The sequence below is a fragment of the Crotalus tigris genome, unplaced genomic scaffold, assembly GCF_016545835.1.
Source record: "Crotalus tigris isolate CLP2741 ecotype Arizona unplaced genomic scaffold, ASM1654583v1 scf7180000017666.27876245, whole genome shotgun sequence".
Lineage (NCBI taxonomy): Eukaryota > Metazoa > Chordata > Lepidosauria > Squamata > Viperidae > Crotalus > Crotalus tigris.
Window position 1 is genome coordinate 2,919,006 of NW_024096551.1, and position 24,085 is coordinate 2,943,090.

A 24,085-nucleotide genomic window follows, 5' to 3' on the forward strand; every position below is an offset into this window, starting at 1 on the left:
AGATAATAAGCAGTTATTTGTAATCTAAGGAGACAGCATTATCTTTATGCAGCAGATTGTGGATATTTTTCCCCTTTGTAAAAATATAATAGTTCTCATATATAGTCTGTGGAAAAACAACATGGTAGCGTATCTGACAGTTGTAGTAGCAAAGGAAAGATGGCAATGGTCAGCTCACTCAAAAGAATGGGCCAAGGACTCTGTTATGTAGGGCAGGAAGGAGAAAGCTAGGCAAGAGGTTTGAAATATGTTTCTACACTATTCTTGAAATGCAGCAGATGCTTAAGCTCTAAATAATGGTCTCCTACCTTTCTTCAGTAAAGCTCTCAAGCTTCCCTATGCGATGTTCCTATCTGTGAGCTGAACCCTGGTATAGTGTGAGATTGATTTTCTCAGGTTTTTACTACTCTTAACCTGACTACTGGCTTATGTTGATCCAGGCAGACATTTGACCTTGATTTTTCTTTTCCTTTGGTATTTGATATATTTATGATGCTGTTCATATCCTCACCTTTTTATTATTTGAAAAACTCTTCAGGATAACAGAGAATGGAATGCTTTCATAATATCACAAGGTCTAGTCAATTAATCTCTTCAGCCATCTTCTGTTGGAAATAGCAAGGAATTAGGATAGTTTAGTTTCTCCCATGGACAGAAAGGGAAAAGGGAAATTAATGATAATTTCCTCATTAATCAATTCTATTAGAAGATGGCTGTTTAATTCAAGATTCTAGTTGTTCAGAATTGCGGGGCATTGAATGGGAAAAAATAACTTTTTTAAAATTATCTTTCAGGGCAAAAAGCTTTCCCCAGATGACTCACATACATAGGGAAGTCTATTTTATAATTAAAAAAACAATTTATTTAACATTGCAGTACTACAATAGCATTTTTTAAAAAACATAGTCCCACAGAGGAATAAAAAAGAGTATGCTTCCAGATAGTATTGTTGAACTGACTTCCACTATTTTTCTCTATTGGCTATGATTGTTGGAGTGATGGAAAATTTTATTTGATGACATTTAGTGAATTCATAAACTGTGAATTCTACCACATTAAGTAGAAAATACACATAGTAGTTAACAAATACATTTTAATAATTATTTATATTGAAAACTTATACAAAAATAGACAACAATATTTGAAGATTATAACAAATTTCATTTGGCAGGAGTAATATAATCTTTGCTAATAATATCTTTCTTCGCTAATATAAGACAGAGGTGCAAATATTTTTGGACCAAATACTGCTTTGACTTTTCAGCTGCAATCAAATAACTGAGATGGGGCTGGGACAAAAATATTTTAGATTAAGATAAGTTAATTGCCTAAAGTTATGATTATTATTCTTTTGTAGTAAGAAAGAGTTCCTTTGAACTCTTAAGATGTGTTTTTCTTATTTTATTTTATTTGTTTCTATATTTTTAATCTGTGCAAAATTCCAGGCTTGAGATTTGATTTGAATAAAATTCAGTTGAATTTCCGAATCAGCAGGTCTTTCTGAAGCAAATTTCCAGGGTGATCTTAAGTACTGAAATTAATTTGATGCTTTACATAAGATAGGATTTAAAAGCTTTTTATGCACATATCAAAGTTGACTATTGCTTTATCAAATCAGGTTATTTAATTATTTCAATTCAAATTGTCATTTTGAATCACATCAACAGTTTGCTCTGTCCTGTTATATTTTTAAAGTTATCCTATAATAGGGTTTTTAAGGTAAATTAAAAAGTTATTTAATAAAAAAATAAAAGCATACTGTAATGCTGTGTAAAATGTGAACTAACAATAAAACTGCCTGAGAAAAGACTTAGCTGCTGACATGTGTGCTTGACTTTGATGTTATTTATAACTAATAATCATATAACAAGTAAACTATTCTACAGAACAAAATATTAAAAAACATTATCCCTATTCTGGATCAAGTACTTTGGTTCTACTTCAGAAATACAGTAAGTATCTTTTAAAGATAAAGTGTTTCCTAGTTTGATGTTCAAGAACTGTAATAAATACTTAAGAGACATCTCATTCCTGATTGCTTTTAGACAGGTACAACAAAGGTTTTAGTTGACTAGATTTTAAAATATCATGTACATATGATTTTTTCTTTGAATGCTGTTCTATAGCTGACCCAACATCATCTTTCTTCATAAAGTGGAAGCATTGGCAGGATTAAAGGGTGAGAATGGAAAATCAAGTGACAGTGAACATGGGAGGATTTTATTTTCATTGGCTGAATGTACATTTTATCTTTCTGCTCAATAAAAATAATGAATATGTGTTCAAAATCACATTTAGAAAAATACATTAAGCCACAAATGGCACCCATGCCATGAAAATTAATGATGGCCTACTGGAAGGACTGGATGATTATTTTAAAAAAGAGTTTTACACAGGAATGGAAAGATAAGGGAGAAAGCACTGGTCTGATTTGCTTTAACAGAGCATTCTGAAGCTGGGGAGCAGCTGCTGTCATCAAACATAAGCCAGGAATATTTGGCAGTGCCCGTGCTTAATTCCCATGGCTTCAGCATGGCAATAAATCCACATAATCTGTCCTTTATTTTTTGTTCTATGTTTGTTCATGGGTCACTGTACCTGAAGCGCGGCATCTTGTTAAAGCTAACTGTCAGTCATGTGAGAGATTTCCTCTCTTACTTCCCCCTGCAGCTTCTACTGCATTCTGCAACTATGTTTTCAAGAATACACAATCAATTTCTTGATTGCCTGAGAAACAAGGCAATTTTGCTTTCAGATGATATTGTCTACATCTTATCTGCAGTGATTTATTCTTAATAATTGCATCCCTTAAGCCCAACAAGAATTTCCATGGATATGACATATTTATGTACAATGGACTTTCTCACCATGAAGGCTGGTAAATATATATATATGAATATATGTGTATATATATGTACTCACATACACACATTATTTTTTCTTTTTATAATCCCTTAATTTGGGGTAGAGTCAGGGCAACTGTATGGAGCTAAGCATTTCTGTGTGTATTTGCCTGTGTGTGTACGTGCGCATGAGCAGTGTGGTGGCCTAGTGATGAAAACACTCGCCTCCCACTTGGAAGGTTGAGAGTTAGTGGCAGATGTTTTTCTCTCTAGGTGCAAAGAGAAAAAAATATGCAGTATATGGTTTTATTGCTTTTAATGTTGTAAACTGTCCAGAGTTGCCTCATGGCGAGATGGGCAGCAAACAAATTTAATAAATAAAAATAATAAATGTGTTAGAATTTCTTTCCTTTTTAAAAAATAAATGTTAATAAAGGATTCCACTTGATATTTCAAGTTCTTATTAATCTAGTTCATTTTTTTTAGTCAGACAGGATCTCTATAATATGAAATAGAGCTTGAAGTATTGATTGTGAAATGCTGAAGAAGAAGGTTCAATATAGAGGGATGCTTAGAAAGGTTATGAGAATTTTTTTTTTTAGTCTTTTGGAACTTGTACAATATGAATGTTTTTTCTCTCCCTTTCAGAACTGTAGAATTGTTTTTGCCTCTGATATTTTTTCCCTGGAAAATATTTTTAGGCAAGCGTAATAATAGCAGCTTATTGAAACTTTAACATATTTTAAAATATAAAAGAATAAATAAACACCTTGATAGTATAAAAAGATGTGCAAGAAAAAAATGCTTTAGGCTTTTCTCCATAACTTGACAAGTGAGCTAAATCAGTGAATCTCCTATGGGGAGATTTTTTTAGTTGGAATTCCAATGTGCGTGGAAGACAGAGGTGGACATTACATAGCTAAAAACCTTTTTCCAAGTTTGATCATGGTCTAGCAGCCAAAATTTAATCCTTGATATCAGTGGTGAAAGAGCGGCTTCCCTGAGGCTTTCAAGATCCAATTTTGCAAGCATTTCCAGCTGAAAACCTGAGATGAACGGGTTAGCCTTTGTCAGTAAACTACTGCTTGTATTCCTTGTCTCAAATAGTCTATTACAAAAGCCAAGTGTATAATATATTGTTGTCGTTTGGCTGGAATAATATTAGGAGACATCGAACAGTCTACATTTGCTGTGAAGCTATAGTTATATAGGACATCAAAATCTGAATCTCACATCATCCCAAACTCTTGAATGAATAGATTTATTACTTCACGGTTTCTGTTGGAAATGATCTCCAAAGTTATTTTGTCCAGAATCTCATCTAGAAGTTTTTAAAATATAAATCACCTACCAATCAAAATGATGTTTAAATATGGCAATATATATATAAGAGGGTATCTAAGTAAATATAGGTGAGCTCTTGATCATGCTTGCTCTGGTTGAGGGATTTTTTAAATAAAAAGTTCAGTTCCATGATCTGAAGTGGACAATTGAGTCTGGATACCATATGAACTTTTCAGATTTCTTTAGACTCTGTCTTAGCATCACTTTTAGACAGTTCTCCAGGTGCTTTTGGGATATTCCTGGCTAAAATGATCAGTGGTATACTAATCAGCTTTTCTTAATCTTGGTAACTTGAAGATGGTTACCAATTTCCATAATTCCCCAGCTAGCTGTGAACTAATCCATCCATCTTCACGTTTCTAAGGTTAAGAAACACTGCTATAGACAAACATTGCTGTATCCTTGGACCTTCAAGTTTTAGATAAAAATGCAGTTAGTTTTTACCTGCTTGATTTTGGAGCCAATTGATAAATGGCAATTTGGCTATGGACGTGTGGGAATTGAAGTGCAACATATCTGGATGGCACTCTGTTGAAGAAAGATCATATAAGTACTTGCTTAAATCTGTCTTATTTCAAGAGCTGGTAGGTATAGAACTGAGGTGCAAACATTGCAACTCTGTTTACTCTGTTGTCTCTAGTATAAAGCTTTAGTTTGAGACTGAATCATAATTCAGATATTGGTATCTCATTCAGTTTTTATCCAGGCAGAAATTAAACTGTCCAGAAGCCATTCTTAAGTCTCTTCTCAATTTTTCCAGGTTAAGCTTGTCTAACTTCTCTCAGAAATCTGTTCTACTGCCAATTTATCTTATTTTTAGCTTGTGTGTGTGTTTAATGCAATTCTAAAATAAACTGCTCTGATTACTGAAGCCCAAAAATATTTTGAGAGGTGAAACCTCTGAGTATTTCCAAACATATTTGACCACTCTTATTTAGATCATTCTCCTTTCTTTTTGTTATTAATAATATTATCCCCCACTTTGGGATTGGATCTAGCTCCAGAAAATGGTAAATTGTATGGAGGAATACTTATCAAACATTTGATCTTGCTTTGGATCAAAAACCCATTTGGAGAGATCAGTGCTGATATAATTTTACTGATGAGTGCAATGAAAGAGGAAATCAAATTTTGTTTTATATATAGGCCCCTATTCATTTTTTCTGCTTATACATAATATCTACCTGCAAATGTTTTATTCATTTCCATATTTTTACCCTTTCTTTTCTGTGAGAGTTAAAGTAACTCTTATTGGAGAGAGGTATCCCCATATTTTAACCCCACAAAATCAATCCTTTCAAGTAACTTAAGCAAAGAGAAAGTGACTGACTCAGAATCATCCCTGACCTATATGTCCGAGTGGGAACACGAACCTGGGTCTCACTGCTAATCCAACAATTTAAACATCTTGCTATATTGCTTCCAATGTCTTTTTCACAAAAAATACTATGCTTTATGCACTTGCAAGAATCAGGCATAGAAAAAAAAAAACCGTGGTACTATAACTGCCAATTCTTTGTCTCTTACCTTTCTCAAGTTTTTTTCAGAAATGTTGGAATTGTTTCAAAACTGTATATAAATTTAGCACTCTTTTGTGAAATATTAAATGTGTATTATTGGTTTATGATAAAGTAAGCTATGCAAGATCTAAACTTAAATTTAGATAATTATAATTTGTCTATGAATGCTAATAGAGTTCTGCAAATGAAATTTCCTTAAATCTCAGAACTGCTGACAGTTTGTTTACAGCTTGTCCTCGACCTATAACTGTAAGGGAACCTGCCGATTACAGCTTTATATCATGATGATCGCACAGTGTGACTAACCTGATTTAATGACCTACTTTTGCATACCCATTAAGTGAACCCATTGTTTACAATGAAGCATTTTTTATGGAAACTGTAAGTAAATGCCAATTGTTGGCAAAAAATACCATCAATCACAGTCATGTGACTGCAAATGGACATAAATGCAGGCCAATTGTTGAGGGCCCAAAATGCAGTCATGTGACTATAGGGGAGACCCTAGCCATTGGAACTTGGGAATCAAGTCACAAGTACCTTTGGAGGAGGGGCTTCTGCCATAATTTTGAATAGTCACTAAGTGACTAGTCGTAAGTTGAAGATTACCTATATTCACTAGAACAAGATATAAAATCAAACTCCATAGGTTTATTATAACTACAGTATATATGATGCTGTGATATCCATCACCATAAAGAAATAGCACACAAAAATGGTTTGATCAATCCAGCTGGTCTTGTGGAAATGGTTTTTCCTTTTAGCTATATTATGGTTGCAGCATCAATTCTCTTGGCTTGTTTAACCTGAAATGAATGTCCCTTCTGTCCTCTGTGTCAGAAGTTATGTTAATGTACTGCTAAAATAATACATAATCAACAGAGTGTCCCAGTTGCACTTCTTCACTGATGAGAGAAGGGAGGGAGGGAGGGAGGGAGGGAGAGAGAGAGAGTCTTATTTTGTACCAATCAGAATAAACATTCTGCGATATCATTTCTGGATGAAAGTGTGTTTAGTATATGGAAGTAATAGCTTACTTCATGCCCCTCAGTTGATGAATCACATAGGTAACCCCTGATATTTTATTGCTTGCTAGCTGATCAGCTGCCACTTGCTGTGTTGCTAATTAAAACGTCTTCTGTATACAAGCCTGAGCAGAACAGCTAAGATGGCCCTATTAATATATATCTCCCAAAAGGCATTTGTCCCAGTATCCCTGAAATCTGTCATTGTTGAATTGCTGACTGCGGGGTTGCCTCTGATCCCTTTTATGGTTGTAAGTATCATGTATGTGTGAAACTTGTCATACACAGAATCTAAACAGATTTCTGAATATTTAGAAGTTATCATGATTTAAAGGAGCTCTTGCCTGATGCTACGTTTCTTCCAGAATATTCCTGCTTTCTGTTTAACAACAGCATTATAGCTCAAAAGGAGCTATAAATAAAATGTCCTTTCTCATTCCTGCATAGGATACAAATGGCAAATACTGAAATGATTTCAAGGCTTCGCTATGGATATAGTAAGTGTGCAGATGGAATGGAGCATTGGTGATAAAGCTGCCAGATTGCATTAGAAAACTGTGATAGGTGTGATCTGAGAATCATCCAGCTGTCCTTTTTGTTCACGTGATCCTTCATTCTATTACAATAATCTTTCTCATCTGATGCCATCGAGATACATTACACTTCAATGCCTATCTTTTATTTCTTTGTTGATTTGGTTTGATTTTCTTGTTGAATTTTTAAGCCATAGTAATAATTTCATTGAAGATTATATTATATAGATCAGTAGTTCTCAATCTTTCTAATGCCGTGACCCCATAATACAGTTCCCCATGTTGTGGTGACCCCCAACCATTTATATATCACCGGGTGCCAGGGGCATAGCCAAAGAAAAGGAGAAAAAATGGCGGGCAGCCTTGTTTGGTGACCCCCATGAAATGGTCATTCGACCCCAAATGGGGTCCCGACCCACAGGTTGAGAACCACTGATATGGATAAAATTAAAACAATCACACATACTATATATTTTTTTAAAAACTGAAAATAAAAAAGAATAAAAATTCAGAAAAAGAAAAAAGGAAAGGAAAAAATACTCTCAAACAACTCTTCATCCCATACCTCATTTTATTCTCTATAATCCATATTAAAACCTCATCTCCCATATTAATCACCAACAGTTTATTACTGATTTTCAGAAATAACAGCATGACCATTACTATAAAACCCAATTTCAATCCTTCCCTTTATATAGAATAGAATAAAACTGGAAGGGATCTTGGAGATCTTCTAGTTCAGCCCCCTGCTCAAGCAGGAGAATCTATCCCATCTCAGACAAGTGACTGTCTAGCCCAGATATGTCAAACACAAGGCCAGGGGAACCAGATGTGGCCCGCGAAGTGATTTCATGTGGCCTGCGAAGCCATCCTGGAAACAGTGAGGGAACGCCCCCTCTGCCTTGGCCCTGGCCCAGGCCGGGCAGGAGCTAATGTACAATTTTGTGGTAACCATCTATGCTGAAATGCATTCAGTCTTAGCTCCACAAGGCCATCTGGAAACAACGAGGAAGCAGCCGCTGCCATGTCGGCCCCACCCCCTGGGTGCATGCTGGGGAGGTATCATCCTTTGTGAGGAATGAAGAAATGCACCATCACCTGGAAGTGGCCAGCAAATATATTTGACCTCTGCTGTCCAGGACTCCCGGCAAGCTGCACCACCATCCAGCCCCCAGCCCACATGGCCTGAGAGGAACAGTGAGGCTCCTCCAGTGGACCATGCCTTGGCACTTGCCCTGGTCCCACCCCCTTCTGCCAGAGACCCTCATATCTGTCCCACTCCTGCCCAGGCCCCCACAGGCACCCTTGACGTGAATGATGTAGAGCTGGCCACGCCCACTCAGTAGGTCACACCCACTCCATCCATGCCCACCCAGTAGGCCGCACCCACCCTGACCACACCCACCTGGCCCTCCGCAATGCTGATGCAGCCATCAATGAAATTGAGTTTGACACCCCTGGTCTAGCCTATTTTAAAAATCTCCAGTGATGGAGCACCCACGATTTCTGGGAGCAAGCTATTCTACTAGTTAATTGTCCTTACTGTCAGGAAGTTTCTCCATAATTCCAGGTTGCTTCTTTCTTTTGATCAGTTTCCAGCTATTGTTTCTTTTGTGAATAACATGACCCCCTTTTCTTTGTGGCAGTCTTTCAAATACTGGAATATTGCTATCATGTCTCCCCTATTTCTTCTTTTCTTTAAACTAGCCAAACTCTAGTCCTGCAGCCGTTCTTCGTATGTTTTAGTCTCCAGGCCTTTGATCATCTTAATTGCTCTTCTCTGAATTTTTTCCAAACTAAATAAGATGAGATAAGATAAGATAAGATAAGATAACCTTTATTGTCATTTTTTTTACTGTGGGCATAACAGCACACATCAAAAATGAAATTTAGTTGCCCGCTCTCAAGTGAAACATATACATGACACACACCTAAAACATACTATGTACAACATATGTATAGACCCACACTCCTGTATATACATAGCAAATAAATATTAAATACTGTCCATCTTGAATATATAAAGGAAGGAGGAAGCTTGAGAGTTCACAAGGTTAATGCTGTATGGAATGAAACTATGGCTGAATCTGGATGTTCTGCTACGGATACCACGAAGCCTCCTCCCAGAAGGTAACAAGGAAAACAGGTCATGAAGAGGATGTGTAGTGTCCCAGATAATCTTACGGACCCTGCTCAAGTAACACTTCTGTGCTATGTCCTGGATGGGAGGCAGGGAACAGCCAATGATCTTTTTGGCCATTCTCACCACTCTCTGCACCGCCTTCCTGTCGGAAGCAGTGATGCTTCCGAACCAGACTGTAATGCTGTATGACAGGATGCTCTCGATTGTCCCCCTGTAGAAAGTGGGCAGGACAGGGGAAGGAAGATGTGCTTTTCTCATGCAGAAAATGCAGGCGCTGCTGTGCCCACTTCACCAGTTTCTCACTGTTGTGCAACCAAGCCAGCCTACTCGTTAGCTGCACACCAAGGAATTTGATGCTGGTAACCATCTTCACGGGTGAATCATTTATGTACAGAGAAGTATGGTTGTGCCTGCCTTTTCTGAAATCAACTATGATCTCTTTGGTTTTTCCGGTATTTAAAAATAGGCTGTTTTCCTTACACCAGTTTACCAACCCCTCAACCTCCTTGCGTTAAGCTTCTACCTTGTCATCCTGAATAAGGCACACTACTATTGTATCATCTGCGAACTTCACAATATGTTTGGTGGCAAACCTAGAACAACAGTCATGGGTCAACAGGGTGAACAGCAGCGGACTTAAGATGCAGTTCTGAGGAGAACCAAACTCTCAACATCTTTTTTGTGATATGGTGACCAAAATTGGCTGCAGTATTCCAGGTGTGGTCTTACTAGAGTTTTATAAAGCGGTATTAATACCTCGCATGATCTTGATTCTATGCCTCTGTTTATATAACCCAGGATTGTATTAGCTTTTTTGCCTGCTGCTGCACACTGCTGGCTCATGGTTAAGTGATTGTCCACTAGGACTCCAAGGTCCCTCTCACAGTTACTGTTTTTAAGCCAGGTCTTGCCCAATCTGTACTTGTACCTTTGATTTTTCCTGCCTAGGTGTAAAACTTTGCTTTTCTCCACATTGAAACTCATTTTGTTGGATAGGGCCCATTGTTCAAGTTTGTTAAGATCTTTTTGGATCCTTAGTTGGTCTTCTGTGATGTTGGCTATTCCTGCCAGTTTAGTATCATCTGCAAATTTGATGAGTTCCTGTTCAATTCCCTCATCTAAGTCATTGATGAAGATATTGAAGAATACCGGGCCTAGGATGGAACCTTGTGGTATCCCACTGCTTACTTCTCTCCATGTGGATGTCGTGCTATTGAGAACTACTCGTTGAGTTCAGTTTGCCAACCAGCTACAGATCCAACTGGTGGTGATGTCTATTCCACCTTTTTTTTGCTTACCAAGGAGTAGATAGTGGTGTACTTTATCAAATGCTTTCCTGAAGTCTAAGTATACTATGTCCGCAGTATTTCGCTGGTCTATTAGTTAATCACTTTGTTGAAGAATGAAATAAGATTAGTTTGGCAAAATTTGTTTTTAACAAACCTGTGCTGGCTACTAGTTATAACTTTGTTTGCTTCTAGTTGTTCACAGATCTGTTTTTTGATTTTGTTTTTTGATCTTTTCTAGGATTTCCCCAGGTATTGATGTTAAACGGATTGGTCTGTAGTTTCCTGGGCCGTTTTTTTTCCTTTCTTGAAATGGGAACCACATCAGCCCTTTTCCAATCCCCTGTGCTCCAGGATTTTTGAAAAATGTGGTGCAGTGGTTCTGAGATAACATCTGCCAGCTCCTTCAGAACTCTGGGATGTAACCTCTCAAGCCCCAATGGTTTATATTCGTCAAGGTTGGATAGGTGTTCTCTTACCATTTTCTTGCTTATTTTAATTTTTGTTTCTAATTTGTCTTTTGCAGTGTTTTTTTTTTTTTTTTGGGAATGTTGGGCTATGGTTTCTTTTTGTGTGAAGACTGATGTAAAGTATGAGTTAAGCAGCCCTGCTTTCTCCCTGTTGCCTGTTATTTCCTTGCCATCTTCTCTCTTTAGTGGACCTACAGTTTCCTTGATTTTTTTCTTGTTGTTAATATGTTGGAAGAAACTTTTTTTATGATCCATGATTTCTGTTGCAAGTCTTTGTTCATTCTGAGCTTTTACTTTCCTAACTTCATCTTTATATATTCTGGCTGTCTGCTGACAATCAGCCTTAGTCTTTCCATTTTTTGTATTTGTCTTTTTTGTCTTTCAGTTTGTCAGAGAGATCTTTGTGCAGCCATGCTGGTTTCTTCTTGAATTTCTTGTTTTTCTTTCTCACTGATGTTGTGCTGGTCTGGACTTTTATGATCGCATTTTTGAATTTCCCACACTTCTTGAGTTGTTTTCCGCTTTAGGATTTTCATCCATGGGATATTTCCTAGGTTCTCTCTGAGTTTGTTAAAGTCAGCTCTTTTGAAGTTCAAGACATTGGTTGGATTGTTTTCTGTTGCTAGTGTTTGTGTTATATTAAATTCCAGTATGACATGATCACTTTCGCCCAAGGTTCCAGCAACTTCAACTCCCTCTATCACTTCTTCACTATTAGTTAGAATTGAGTCTACTATGGGTTTACATTTAGTTCCCTCCTCCACCTTTTAGTGCAACTCCCCCTCCTCTTTTTGTATCCATCCATCAGTCCATTCCATTCACCAGGTTTATGTAATACCAACTATATCATACCCTCCCTTGGTACTATTGCTTCTAGTTTGCCCTGTTTGTTCCCCAAGCTTTAAGCATTTGTAAATAAGCATTTAAGGCTTTTGTGCCTGTGTGTGGGTACGTTTCCTGCATCTCCTGAATGTTGTTGGAGTTTTTCTTTTTTTTCATCTCTGCCCACCTCATTGTTTGATTTGTTTTCTTGGGATTTATGATTGGTTTTGGGTTCTAGAAATTCTGAAGATTGGTTACCCTTCCCCCTCAATTTTAGTTTAAAGCCCTCCTGATGAGTTGGGCCAGTCTTTTTCCAAGTACATTTTCCCCTGTTTTCATGAGGTGCAGCCCATCCCTTGCCAAGAGTACTTTGCAAAAAAAATGCAGTCCATGATCCAGGAAACCAAGTTTTCTTGGCGACACCAACCCTTTAGCCAGTAGTTTATTTCTAGAATTCTTTTTCCCCTCAATGGTTGGCCTTTCATTGGGAGTACTAATGAGAACACTACATGTGCTCATAGCTTCTTAACTTTATTGCCTAGTTGTTTGTAGTCACTCACTATTGTACTCAGGCTCTTTGTTGTGTCATTCATCCCAATGTGGAGGAGGAGGAAGGGGTAGTAATCTGTAGGCCTAATTATTTTGGTTAGGTTCTCAGCCACATCTTTGATTTTTGCTCCAGAGAGACAACATTCCTCCCTGGTCTGTATGACTGGTCTGCAGATGGATGATTCCGTTCCTTTGAGGATAAAACACTTGCCTTATTTTTGAGGAGAAGGCAAGTGTTTTTTCAGTCTGGGGTGCTTTTCTGTTTATCTCTGGTGTGTTTGTTGATGTGACTTTTTTAGGGATGCTTGAAATGACTTTTTAAGGGATATTTGAAGTTGTTTTCTTGCTAGGTATCTGCATGTGGTTTTTTGAGGGGAAGGTTGTGGGTCTGCGTGTTTCCCTCTAGGGGGAGAAATCGATTGCTCAGTTTTAGTGAAGCTGCTTCTGGTTGGGTTGGATTGGGCAGAAGAGGTTTGTTAGTTGTATGCTGCTTCTTTCTTTGACTATTGTGTTTCCTTCTTTATGTGACATACCTCCATTTGTCTTCCTCCAAGGGTTTATCCATAGGGTCAAATTCTCTGGGACTTATTTGTTCGTTAATTGGTTCTGTTTGGGTAGAGCTTTCTTTGTAGATGGGGTTTGGCTAGAATTGCGTCTAGGTTCCTTATCTTTTCCTGTAGCAGTTCACATAATTTACATCTAATGCATGTGTAGTTTGGGTGTTCTTTGGGCATGAGCACATACATGGAACATGTATTGCATACCACAATAGTACCACTCATCTGTTCCATGAGTATGTTGTTTGAAAATCCCTCTTTTTGGTTGGTGGGTGTGCTTTGCTGTTAACTTTTTTTCTAGCTTCTCTGTTCTGGGTAATTATGCCTATTTTTCCTGTCCTTTTTTCTGCCTGTTTGTGCTTTTTTTTCTGCCTTGGTATTTGGTTTAGATAAGTATGTGATGGTATGTCCTTGGGTTTTAAAAGAAAAAAAAATGCAGTTTATATTGAAGTTAAAAGTTAGTGTTGGAATAAGGCTATTTTAACGAAGGGAACGGCTGCTTTCTCCTCCAGAAGGAATTTGCTTTTAGCTTTCTGCTCTCTGCCTAAAAATTCTTCACTATCCTTCCTTTTCTAATTTGCTCTTTATTTATCCCTGCCCTCTCTGCCTTGGTTTTGTATATTTCAGGGGTAGCCAACCGTGGCTCTTTTATGACTCGTGGACTTCAACTCCCAGAATTCCTGAGCCAGCTGTGGGAGTCATAAAAGAGCCACGGTTACCTACCTCTGGTATATTTATATCCCCATTTCCATTTTAAAATATCTTCCCCATTTCCTCTCCTCAAATAAACAAAATCTTTAAAATACCATTATGCAGCCCAAGTTAAAGAAAACATTACCAGAAATAGTAACCCATTATTTTAACCCTGATCAAATAAACTGATTTTATATTCTTTCTTCTTTCTTCCAATGATCTTTAGATTCCTCAAAGAATGTTCTAACAGCTGCTTTCTCACTGCCTTTTCTCTCAACGTTGTCAGTGTTTTTGTCAAACTCCTTTTGTAATTCTTGTGCGACAACTTCAGTAAATCTTTTTTGTAAATCCATTTTTTAAAAAAAATTGAATTCTGATTTATAATTTGTATATGTTTTTAAATTATTGAATCATTATCAAGTTTATTTGTAAATCTGTCATTTCTCTCTTTTTTATAAACTATCGTTTTTAATCTTCCTGCAGCTTAATTTAAATTTATTCAATGGAGCCTGTTCCTCTTCAGTAACATTTCTGACTATTCTGTAAAGGTAAAATACCTTTAAAAGTTCTTGATCTGATCAAAAATTTATTTTAAAGCTATCCTGTACCTTCTAGTGTCCAATTCTCAAAGTCATCAGTTATTGAAATATAAACATAGACATTTTCTCGTGAGAAAGGATCTTTTCAATTAACTTCCAAAGTCTTAAATCGAATCAGTGAGCCATTAACCCATTTAACACTTTCTAAAGCCAACATTAATAATCTTTGCTACAAATCCCCTCCCCCCCCATTTTTTTGGTTACAATTCTTTAACAAATTTTTAATTGCAGCTAAACGTTTTTTTTAAATCTCATTCAGTGATTTCAAAAAATCATTAAAAGCAGTCAAAAATATATTAAATTCAGAATGATTAAAAGGTGAGCTTTGGTCAAACTAATAGTCTATTGGAGGCAACATTAGAAGCTACAAGTCCGCTATAATCCTGCAACTCCCATCTGATTGCAAGTTGACTGCAAAAATGCAGTTCCTGCCATTTGCTTATGAAAAAAATCGCTGTCACGAATACAAATGGATAATCTTGCAATATCTCTCTGTATTACCTCATGGGTCTCAAAAATCATTAGAAGAGTGCTTGGAAAGGATGGATCAGACTGGTTTCATTTCCTTGTAAGGGGGTGCTCCTTATAAGTACTGACATTATAGTGCTTTATAATTTAAATCTCTCTGCTGGGTGATTAGTGGATCTGCTTTTATAGTTGGATGGTCACTGTGAAAATAAACTGCCCCTTTAAACAGGACAGGCATCTAATTCATAATCAGGACAATGTTCTGATTAAACTATGGTATGGTGATTCTGATCCCTGCATGGCAATCATATATAAGGCACCATGTTGAAAAGCCTCCATTAAAGCAAGATAGATAATTGAAACAGGCATGCATGTAAGAAAAGAAAAAAAGAAAAGAAAGAGAAAAAGAATCAACTGTGTAGTTGTAGCCACCATATTAGGAGTAGGTAGGGATGTTGAATTATAACCCTTCATGCAAACTAAATGCCCTGCATTTGAAAATTGTGGGAGTGCATATTCAAAAGGAAATCTTCTCTTACTATCTGAATTCTGAGATTTTCACTTTCAGAAATTATTAAAACAAAGTGTGCATGAGGTGGGAGTGGGATGTCATCCTTCAATTAATGAAGGATCCTACCTCTTAAATACTCTGTTCGCTTGCGAATGATGAATAAACATGGCGAAGTTCAACAGCTCTTTATTCCTCTTACTCAATACTCGAACAGAACAGCAACAGGCACGCAGACCTCTTTATGCAATCAGAGACCCGGACAAAGACAAAACAAATAGCAGGGTGTTTTTGCGCCTTGCACATGCGCACAAGGCCGGCGCCATTCAGTCTGGTCCCGGGCAGCTTTTGGAATGCCCGGGACCAATGCAACGTCCTGAGCCTGCTTTTGCAGGCTCAGGACACAACACTACCCTCCCCCTTTTTTGGGATTGTTACATTTCTGCAGTGCTTTTTTTCTCATAGAACGCCCAGAACAGAGTTCCGGAACTTTTTTGGGATGGAGCCTTGTAGGGTAGGCAAGGCAGGTTGTATGACATGTGTGAGTTCCGGCACCTTTTTTTTTTTTTTTTAGAAAAAAACACTGCATTTCTGAAATTTTTTCAGTTGCTGTGGGGTTGTTATAGAGACAATAAAGGTCTTAGGCAATATATTTTAGCACTTGAGAAAAACAGTCAGTTATGTTGGCTATTGTTTCCTAAATCATAGTTCATAGAGTAAAAACAGAAATAAACAAAATGACCTTGGCTTTGTGAATACCGCTTTTTAAGTCCATATAAGCTTTATTTGGTCGCAGCAGTTTTAATAGGAATGTATTGTTGATACAATATCAGAATAAAAGAAGGCTTAGCTTTGTTCACTGTCTTTCAATCATTGGGGTATCAAATTAATGACAGAATCAATTCTAGTCCAGTGTATGTCTTTTGCTGGTAGCTAAATTCAGAAACTTCTACTCTAGGTGCAATAAATTGGAATATCAGTTCTGCTGGTTGTATGTCCTATAGCAGTGGTTCTCAACCTTTCAAATGCCGCGACCCCATAATACAGTCCCCCAACCACTTATACATCACCGGGTGCCAGGGGCATGGCCAAAGAAAAGGGGGGGAAATGGCAGACAGCCTTGTTTGGCGACCCCCGTGAAATGGTCGTTCGACCCCAAATGGGGTCCCGACCCACAGGTTGAGAACCACTGTCCTATAGGGAAAGATTGTGACAAATATTGGATATATCTTGCATTGTTTTCTAGAGACTTGTGCTCTAGTTTGTCATGATAGATGAATGTTCAAGAACTTTCCCTAAGGGAAAATGGAGAGGAAAATGATGAAGTCTATGACATCAGGACTGACTCTATTATTAACCTTGCTGACGTGGACATTTCAAGTAGCGGATTCTGAGATAATATGGAAAACAGATGGAAAAGAATTTCCCCATGGAGTCCTTTTCACCAAAAATAAGGCTACCCCTAAAATAAGTCCTAGCTAGATTTGGGGGGATAGGCCTAATATAAGCCCTATCCCCAAATAAGCACTAGTTTGGGGGTGAGGTACACTTCTAAAAATAAAGTTGGGTGGGGGTGGGGATATGAAGCTGCCCCACGGGCCCTGCACCCACTCACCTTGTAGCCAGCCCTATCCTCGCCAGCCCACTTCTTATGCGGCATCTTCTGCAGCCAGGGCTGCATTTCTCAGTCACAGGCTTTTCCAGTGCTGCAAGACCTCTGCAGTTAAGAATCGAGCTCTGGATTCAGTCCATAGCTCAGTACTTGGCTGCATAAGCCTTCCAGAAAGACCTGATTGCAAAATGCAGGCCAGAATGAGCTGCAGAATGAAGCTGATCCTTCGGCCCCAGAAGACGTGAGCTGGCTGGGCAGGGCTGTCAGTGCTGGAGGTGAGTATAAAAGGCACCCCCCCAAAAAAAAGACCTGATGCCTCTTTTGGATGCAATAAGAAAGAGAGAGAGAGAGAGAGAGAGAGAGAGAGAGAGAAGAAAAGAAAGACCTGATCTTATTTTCAGGGAAACACAGGTATATATCAATGTATGCTTAAATAACTAGATAACTAAATAACTAAATAGAGTAAAATAAACAGCCTCAGCAGCAACAATTTGCACTGCAAATTCAACCCTTGAAGGCAATGGCTAATTGTTGCTGGTCTTCGCAATATCTTCTGAAAGGAGAGAGAATAATTGTACCATAGTTGACTACAAAAATCCTGATTTTCACTGGATGGCAGTAAAGGGATACAACAAACTCTTTGCTCCATCTGCTGGTCATATTGATTTGTGTCCATGATATGATTTTCCTAAAAGAGGAAAAACCTTTGACCAAATCTCAGTGGGTTTGTGAGAGCGAAAGGCATGAGTTCTCTATGCATGTCCAACTCAATATTTAACTAGAGGATGAGGCAAATCTACCCTAATTAGCAGATATGAATTTACTCTTATGAAATGGAGAGGGAAATGGATACTTTGGGTCACTTGACTAAAGAGATGAGAGATGTTTGTCTCTTGTCATCCCCATTCTTTCTGCTCAGGAGGTCTCTTGGCTTCTGAACTATTTCATTCCTGGGGCCCCACCTGATAACACTACGTGATCAAGTGCAAGTATGGTTGTCTCATTCATAGATATGGATTTTTGTCATTTCTACATTTTCAAAATTCAGCACTTATTTATCAACCTATTATTCTCATAAGATTTTCTTTGTCTTTATCATTTTTTCATATGTGAAAAATACACACAAAATATTTCTAAGATAGTTATGTAAGTGAATGTAGGATTGAATCAAGTAATTTCTCCACTATTAAAAAAAAATAGTATCAGAAACACCAATGATTGAAATTTGGATAAAGAAATGGATTTTCTGTTTACATTTGCTGCTTATGTTGGGGAAGCAGATTTTTAAGTGGATTTATCTGTAAGTGGATTATGCATTGATATTACTGTCTATTCTTCCATTAAATACATTTGGACTGTGGTATAATTATTTTTTCGCTTCTGAGATCCAATAATTAATGTCTTATAAAGATTTATTGATATAATATTAAACCCTTCCAGCCTTTATTTTGTTGTTAATAATAACTATACTTAATAATTTAATTACCAACATGATTAATCTATATTTTTGATATATTGCATTGCTAATTAAGATTTTACCCAACTTTCTAAAAATCATATTTGTAAAACCAAAACTTTAAATATCTAGATTTTAATCCTAGAATAGTTTGAAACTAGAAGAATTCTTATGGAGTAATCAGAATTAAATAATGCACATTTTCTTTTTTTTTTAGCCATTGGAAATAAGAATGTGGCATACATCATTCTCATGGCTGCCACTGAATTTCTGTTTCCTTTGTCTGTGACTGACAGGCTAAATTTATGGTTAACAATAGACCTGAGCTGTTTGTAAAAGACAGATAACGTCAAATGTCCATTTCTTCTTTCTTTGAGAGTGTGGGTTGTTCTTGATGACATGTAATGCATCTGCTGAAGTGAAGGAAAAAATGCTTGACAGGCTTTAGGTTGTTCAATTACTTTTAAGTTCTGCAACTGAAAGCATACTTTTAAAAATTGGCAAGATGTTGCTTTTCTTCTCATCTGGTTGCTCCTGCCATTGTTGGACTCTGTATATGGATTTGGCTCAGGGTTAGCCAGAAGCTGCTTATACACAGACAGAGTAAAAAAAAAACACCTATGTTTTAGATAAGTAGAATAGAGGAATGTCAAGGGCTTTTCTTTGTGGGTTTTTCATGTCTATGTTTAACAAAACTTCCATTATATCCTTCTTTAAAAGTAAAAGTAACTTATTAAACAGTATTATATAAAAGTAAATTATCACCTGGGTATTGTAATTTAATTATTTACTTAGCCTTCATTATGGTAAATAATGAATTGAAATAAAGTGACTGAGTGCACCCCCCTGGGCATCAATAATGATGTAGAGAAACCTGTGCTGAATTTCTGGAAGTAGTCCACATTTCCCCATCCTTTTTTGTTTTCTTATATATATAACTTCCATTAAAAGTTTAAATTTTAAACTTTTAAAACAAGATTTTGTTTTAAATTTTAAACAAGAAGATAAAAAGTATCACAAACTGAAAAAAAGAAAAAGAAATAAATTGAAAAAAGCAAAAAGTCCAAAAAATAAAAATTATTGAAGAAAAATAGAAAGAAAAAAGATATAAAGAATTGACTTCTGATGCTCTTTACAGAAGTTATAAGTATAAATATATTTTATCTCTAAACTTACATCATAGTATTCTTCTTCTATGCCATACCTGTCAAACACAAGGCCCGGGGGCCAGATGTGGCCCGCAAAGTGGTTTCATGTGGCCTGTGAAGCCATCCTGGAAACAGTGAGGGAATAGCCCCCACTGCCTTGGCCCTGGCCCAGGCCAGCCAGGAGCCAATATACAATTTTGTGGTGGCCATCTATGCTGAAATGTATTCAGTCTTAGCTCCACAAGGCCGTCTGGAAACAGCGAGGAACCAGCCCCTGCTGCGTCGCCCCCCCAGGTGCATGCTGGGGAGGTGTCATCCTTTGTGAGGAATGAAGAAATGCACCATTGCCTGGAAGTGGCCAGCAAATGGCCCTGGCCTACTTCACATATCCGGCTTGATGGGCTCCGGGGGAGAGGTTTCGGCAGGCAGTGGGGCGCTCTTCTCACAGCGCCAAGAGGCTGAGCCCCCACAGGCACCCTTGATGTGAACGATGTATAGCTAGCCATATCCACCCGGTAGGCCGCACCCACCCTGGCCACACACCCCTGCCCCCCTGAGGGCAACTGCAATGCTGATGCGGCCCTCAATGAAATTGAGTTTGACACCCCTGTTCTATGCTGTCTAATAATCACAAACATAATCAAAATCATAAAACAGGCACATTTTTCTCATTTTTATACAAACATTCTTAAGCAGCTTCCAGGCACTAATAAATATATATAATGTCTTTCCTCTAATCAAAGAAGTTGGTTTTGTCATTTCAGCAAAAACTGTCAACTTTACAACCAATCCTCCTTAGAGGATAGTTTGGAATCTTTCCAGCTCTGTGCATGTAGTAATATTGCCACAGTAATTATATATTGAAATAATTTTCCATGTACAGTAAGGACAGATTTTTCTAACTGTTTATCCATTAACCCAGTGGTTCTCAACCTTTCTAATGCCGCGACCCCATAATACAGTTCCCCATGTTGTGGTGACCCCCAACCACTTATATATCACCAGGTGCCAGGGGCGTGGCCAAAGAAAAGGGGAAAAAATGGCGGACAGCCTTGTTTGGCGACCCCCATGAAATGGTCGTTTGACCCAAATGGGGTCCCGACCCACAGGTTGAGAACCACTGCATTAACCGAAAAAGGAAAAGCTCCAATTCCAATTTAATATTGGTCTTTAAAATCCTCTATCAAACAATATATTTTGAATCAATTTTTTAAGTTTTTTTACATTGTTTTTGTTCATTTTCTCTGGCTAAAAAGTAGAGAAACTAACAAAAAGTATATAATTAATTTTCAATTTAGGAAAAGATCTTTCAAATCCAGTTCTGTTCATTTTTTCAGAATTCTTAGAGTCCCAGCATAGCTGCTGATAGCTATATGTTCTTCTTCCTAAAGAAATGGTGTTGCTTGCTAATGAGTAGCCTACCTCCATCTTATTTTAAAATAAGGGTGGGGTGATCTTTTCTTCACTAATCATTTCAAGCAGAACAAAGATTATAATTAGTAGAACAAAATTATAGCTAGTGCTGTTTGGTAGTACACATAGATAGGGCTGCAGACTTTTCTTTGGTTTTTTTAAACAAAGTGGTGGTTAAAATATTGGAGTGGGGACCAGAGAAACTCAGGTTCAAGTTTCACCATCAATTCATGGAAATTCACTGGAAAGTTTGTACCATTTGCTATCTCTTATTCCAGCAAGTTCCTTGTTTGTTGGGGGATACAATAGCAGTATTACGGCCATCACCTGGAACTCCCAATAGAAAGGCAGTCTGAAGTGATATACCAAGGTTGGGGGGAGGGCGTTGCCTTGGATACAGGCAATACAGAAGGAGTGATGCCAAAGACAAAGGGATAGCAAAGGGTGTGAAACTGGCCACTGCTCCTGATGCACAGATCAGCTGTTTGGCAGTGATGACAGTGCAACTGTCCTTTCAACTCAGTTTTGACTCCTGGCAACTGTGTTTCATTAAGAGTTCCTCTTTAAATCTTGGAAGGCTGTGAAATTGACTTGAATTCACCTTAGGTCTACAGTTTCTTATTCACCAAAATTCTACCAAGGGATCCAATCCCATTAGCTTGCAGTAATAAAAGCCTGTGTGGTATCTTGAACACAAACAGTTTTTATTAGGCAAGGAAAGAAATAACAATCTCAATACCTTGGAGACTTTGAAAGAGGGTATTTTTAAAAATCCATAACAGTATTGTATTTTAATGCTTTGTAGTTTCTTCTACTACAATTCTTTTTTTGAAGGCCCTCGTGTATTTTGCAGGATTTTGATACTATATCCAATAGATAGAATTTTAATGCTACATGAAACTACATTATTCTGAGTATATATTTGCATCCTGCACTTTGACCAACAAGTTTTGTATAATTGTAGTCTTGCCAATGTATTGAGCTCTGAGCAACATTTTGTTGCAAATAAAAAGCAAGTTTCTGCAATAATATAATATACTTTTTGGATTGAATTATCTTTTTATTTGCAAATGGTCCTTCAATAAAAACTATGACATGACCAGAACTAAATAAACTATTCAGCCTGTTTTGTTGCAGTTGTAAGCATGGTAATTAAAATGGTGAATTACAGCTTTATTTGATATACCCGTAAATGCCGGCGTATAAGGCGACTTCCGCGAGCTCTGAAATCGGCGCCAAAGACGGGGGTCGTCTTATACGCCGAGTCATCTTATACGCCGGAAATACTGGTAGTTTCCGGCGTATAAGACGACATTCTAGGAATGTGGCCCGGCTATAAAGACGGGGGTCGTCTTATATTCCGGGTCGCCTTGTACGCCGGCATTTATGGTAGGTTTATGATCATTATAAATTGTTTCTGAGCACAATATTGAATACAAAATGCTATTCTCTTAATAGTTAGAATTTCTTATGCAAAAAACATTTATAGCTCAATTCTGTGTATTTGGGAGAGAAGGAATGAAGCTAGCAAAGTGGCAATATATGTCAGTGTACTTTTTTATATAACCATATTTTATTGTCTACTTTAGCTTGAATACTACAGCACAGTACAATATGGTATGGTAAAATAATGAAAACAATCTCTTCCAAATAATGATTTATAAAGATAAGATAGATCTACCATTTGCACTAGCTGATTGGAAAATCTTATTTTTACTCATTTAAGATGGAGCACTTTTAATTTTTAATTTTTTTATTTGTTTTATAATTATTAGCCACCCAGAGTCACCATGTAAGGAGGATGGGCAGCATAAAAATTTAATAAATATTATATAAATCCCAAATAGGCTGTGTAATCAATTTTCAACAACCACATCAAAAAAGTTAAAGCCATTGAAATGCATCGGTACTTACTTGATTTTTTTGCTTGGTCTATCACATTCATCTTCTTTTGTTCTTTTGTTCGAGGAATTAAAGATGGCATAAATAATTTTCCTTTTTCTCTCTTCTATGCAGATATTCCTCACTTTAACCATAATTGCTGGCCTGGCACAACATACAGACCCATATTTTATCTATTGTGCAAAACTAGCCAATGTGATACATACCACATCCTCTCTGACATTATTATTCAATATTTGTTTATATTCTTTTAGTTTAAGTATCCCTGAAATAGTGCTTAGTTTATAAAAGATCATGCTGTGACACCCAGAAAGTTATTTTAATCCGATAAACTGTGCCAAATATGTTAAACACATGCTAACATCCTTTGTAAATGAAACTATGCCCCTCCTGGGGGGGCTTTAATTAAGTAGTAATTTTATCATCTACTATATCTTACAACTTTAGATAATTCTAGTACTCTCCATATTCTGTGGGAATGGGAAAATGGTGGAATTATTTTATACAAAATGAAATATAGAATTATTTCTCAAGCAGCAATTTCAGTAGCCCAAACTTTTTGTAAGTAATTTGTAAGTGCTTGACTTATGACTGAATCGAACCTGGAATTATGGTCATAAGTTGTAGTTATTAAGAGGTCACCACATGATTCCAACCAATTTTATGACCTTTTTGTGGTGGTCATTAAACAAACTCCATGGTCATTAAAACTAATCCATTTTGTCCAATGGCCGTTTTTTGTTTTGTTTTTTTGCTGGAAATTGGACAGAAATGTCAAAAACTGGCAAAAAACAATGGAAATGATGGTCACATATCCATGGGATGTTGGAAGTGGCTACACATGCCATTTGGTAGTCAAGCAACCAAAATGCAATCAGATTAATGTGATGAGTCTGTCCTAACTCTGGAATAGGATTGTCCATCATCTCTTCAAATGTTCGCTAAGCAACCAGTCGTTAAGCAAGGACTATCTGTATATATCTTCTTATTCAAAAGCTAAGCTGAGACAGAAACCAGCATTGTTGTAGGAATCCACACAACATACCCTGAAAATCCAAAAGTGCTTCCTGAGCCCCAAAACCTGCCTCTCCCTGACTTGAGCATCCTCCTCATCTCAGTCATCAAAACAAAAGAATAAACCAGTTCTTTATCAGTTTCGAGGAAAAATTGTCATGTCACCACCAGCTATATTTA

General features: G+C 37.3%; 1 protein-coding gene across 4 annotated transcripts in view; it reads left to right on the top strand.

Moving 5' to 3' along the window:
• CPNE4 (copine 4) overlaps positions 1-24,085 on the top strand; it is a 241,192-nt gene that overhangs the window by 24,195 nt on the left and 192,912 nt on the right. The window contains exon 1 of one of the 4 annotated variants that reach the window (XM_039336213.1): positions 2,792-2,878. The exons of the other annotated variants lie outside the window; for them this stretch is intronic. The gene's annotated coding sequence lies outside the window, so the exon portion shown is untranslated. Of the gene's footprint in view, positions 1-2,791; positions 2,879-24,085 lie in introns of those variants that run through there. 4 annotated transcript variants of the gene reach the window in all.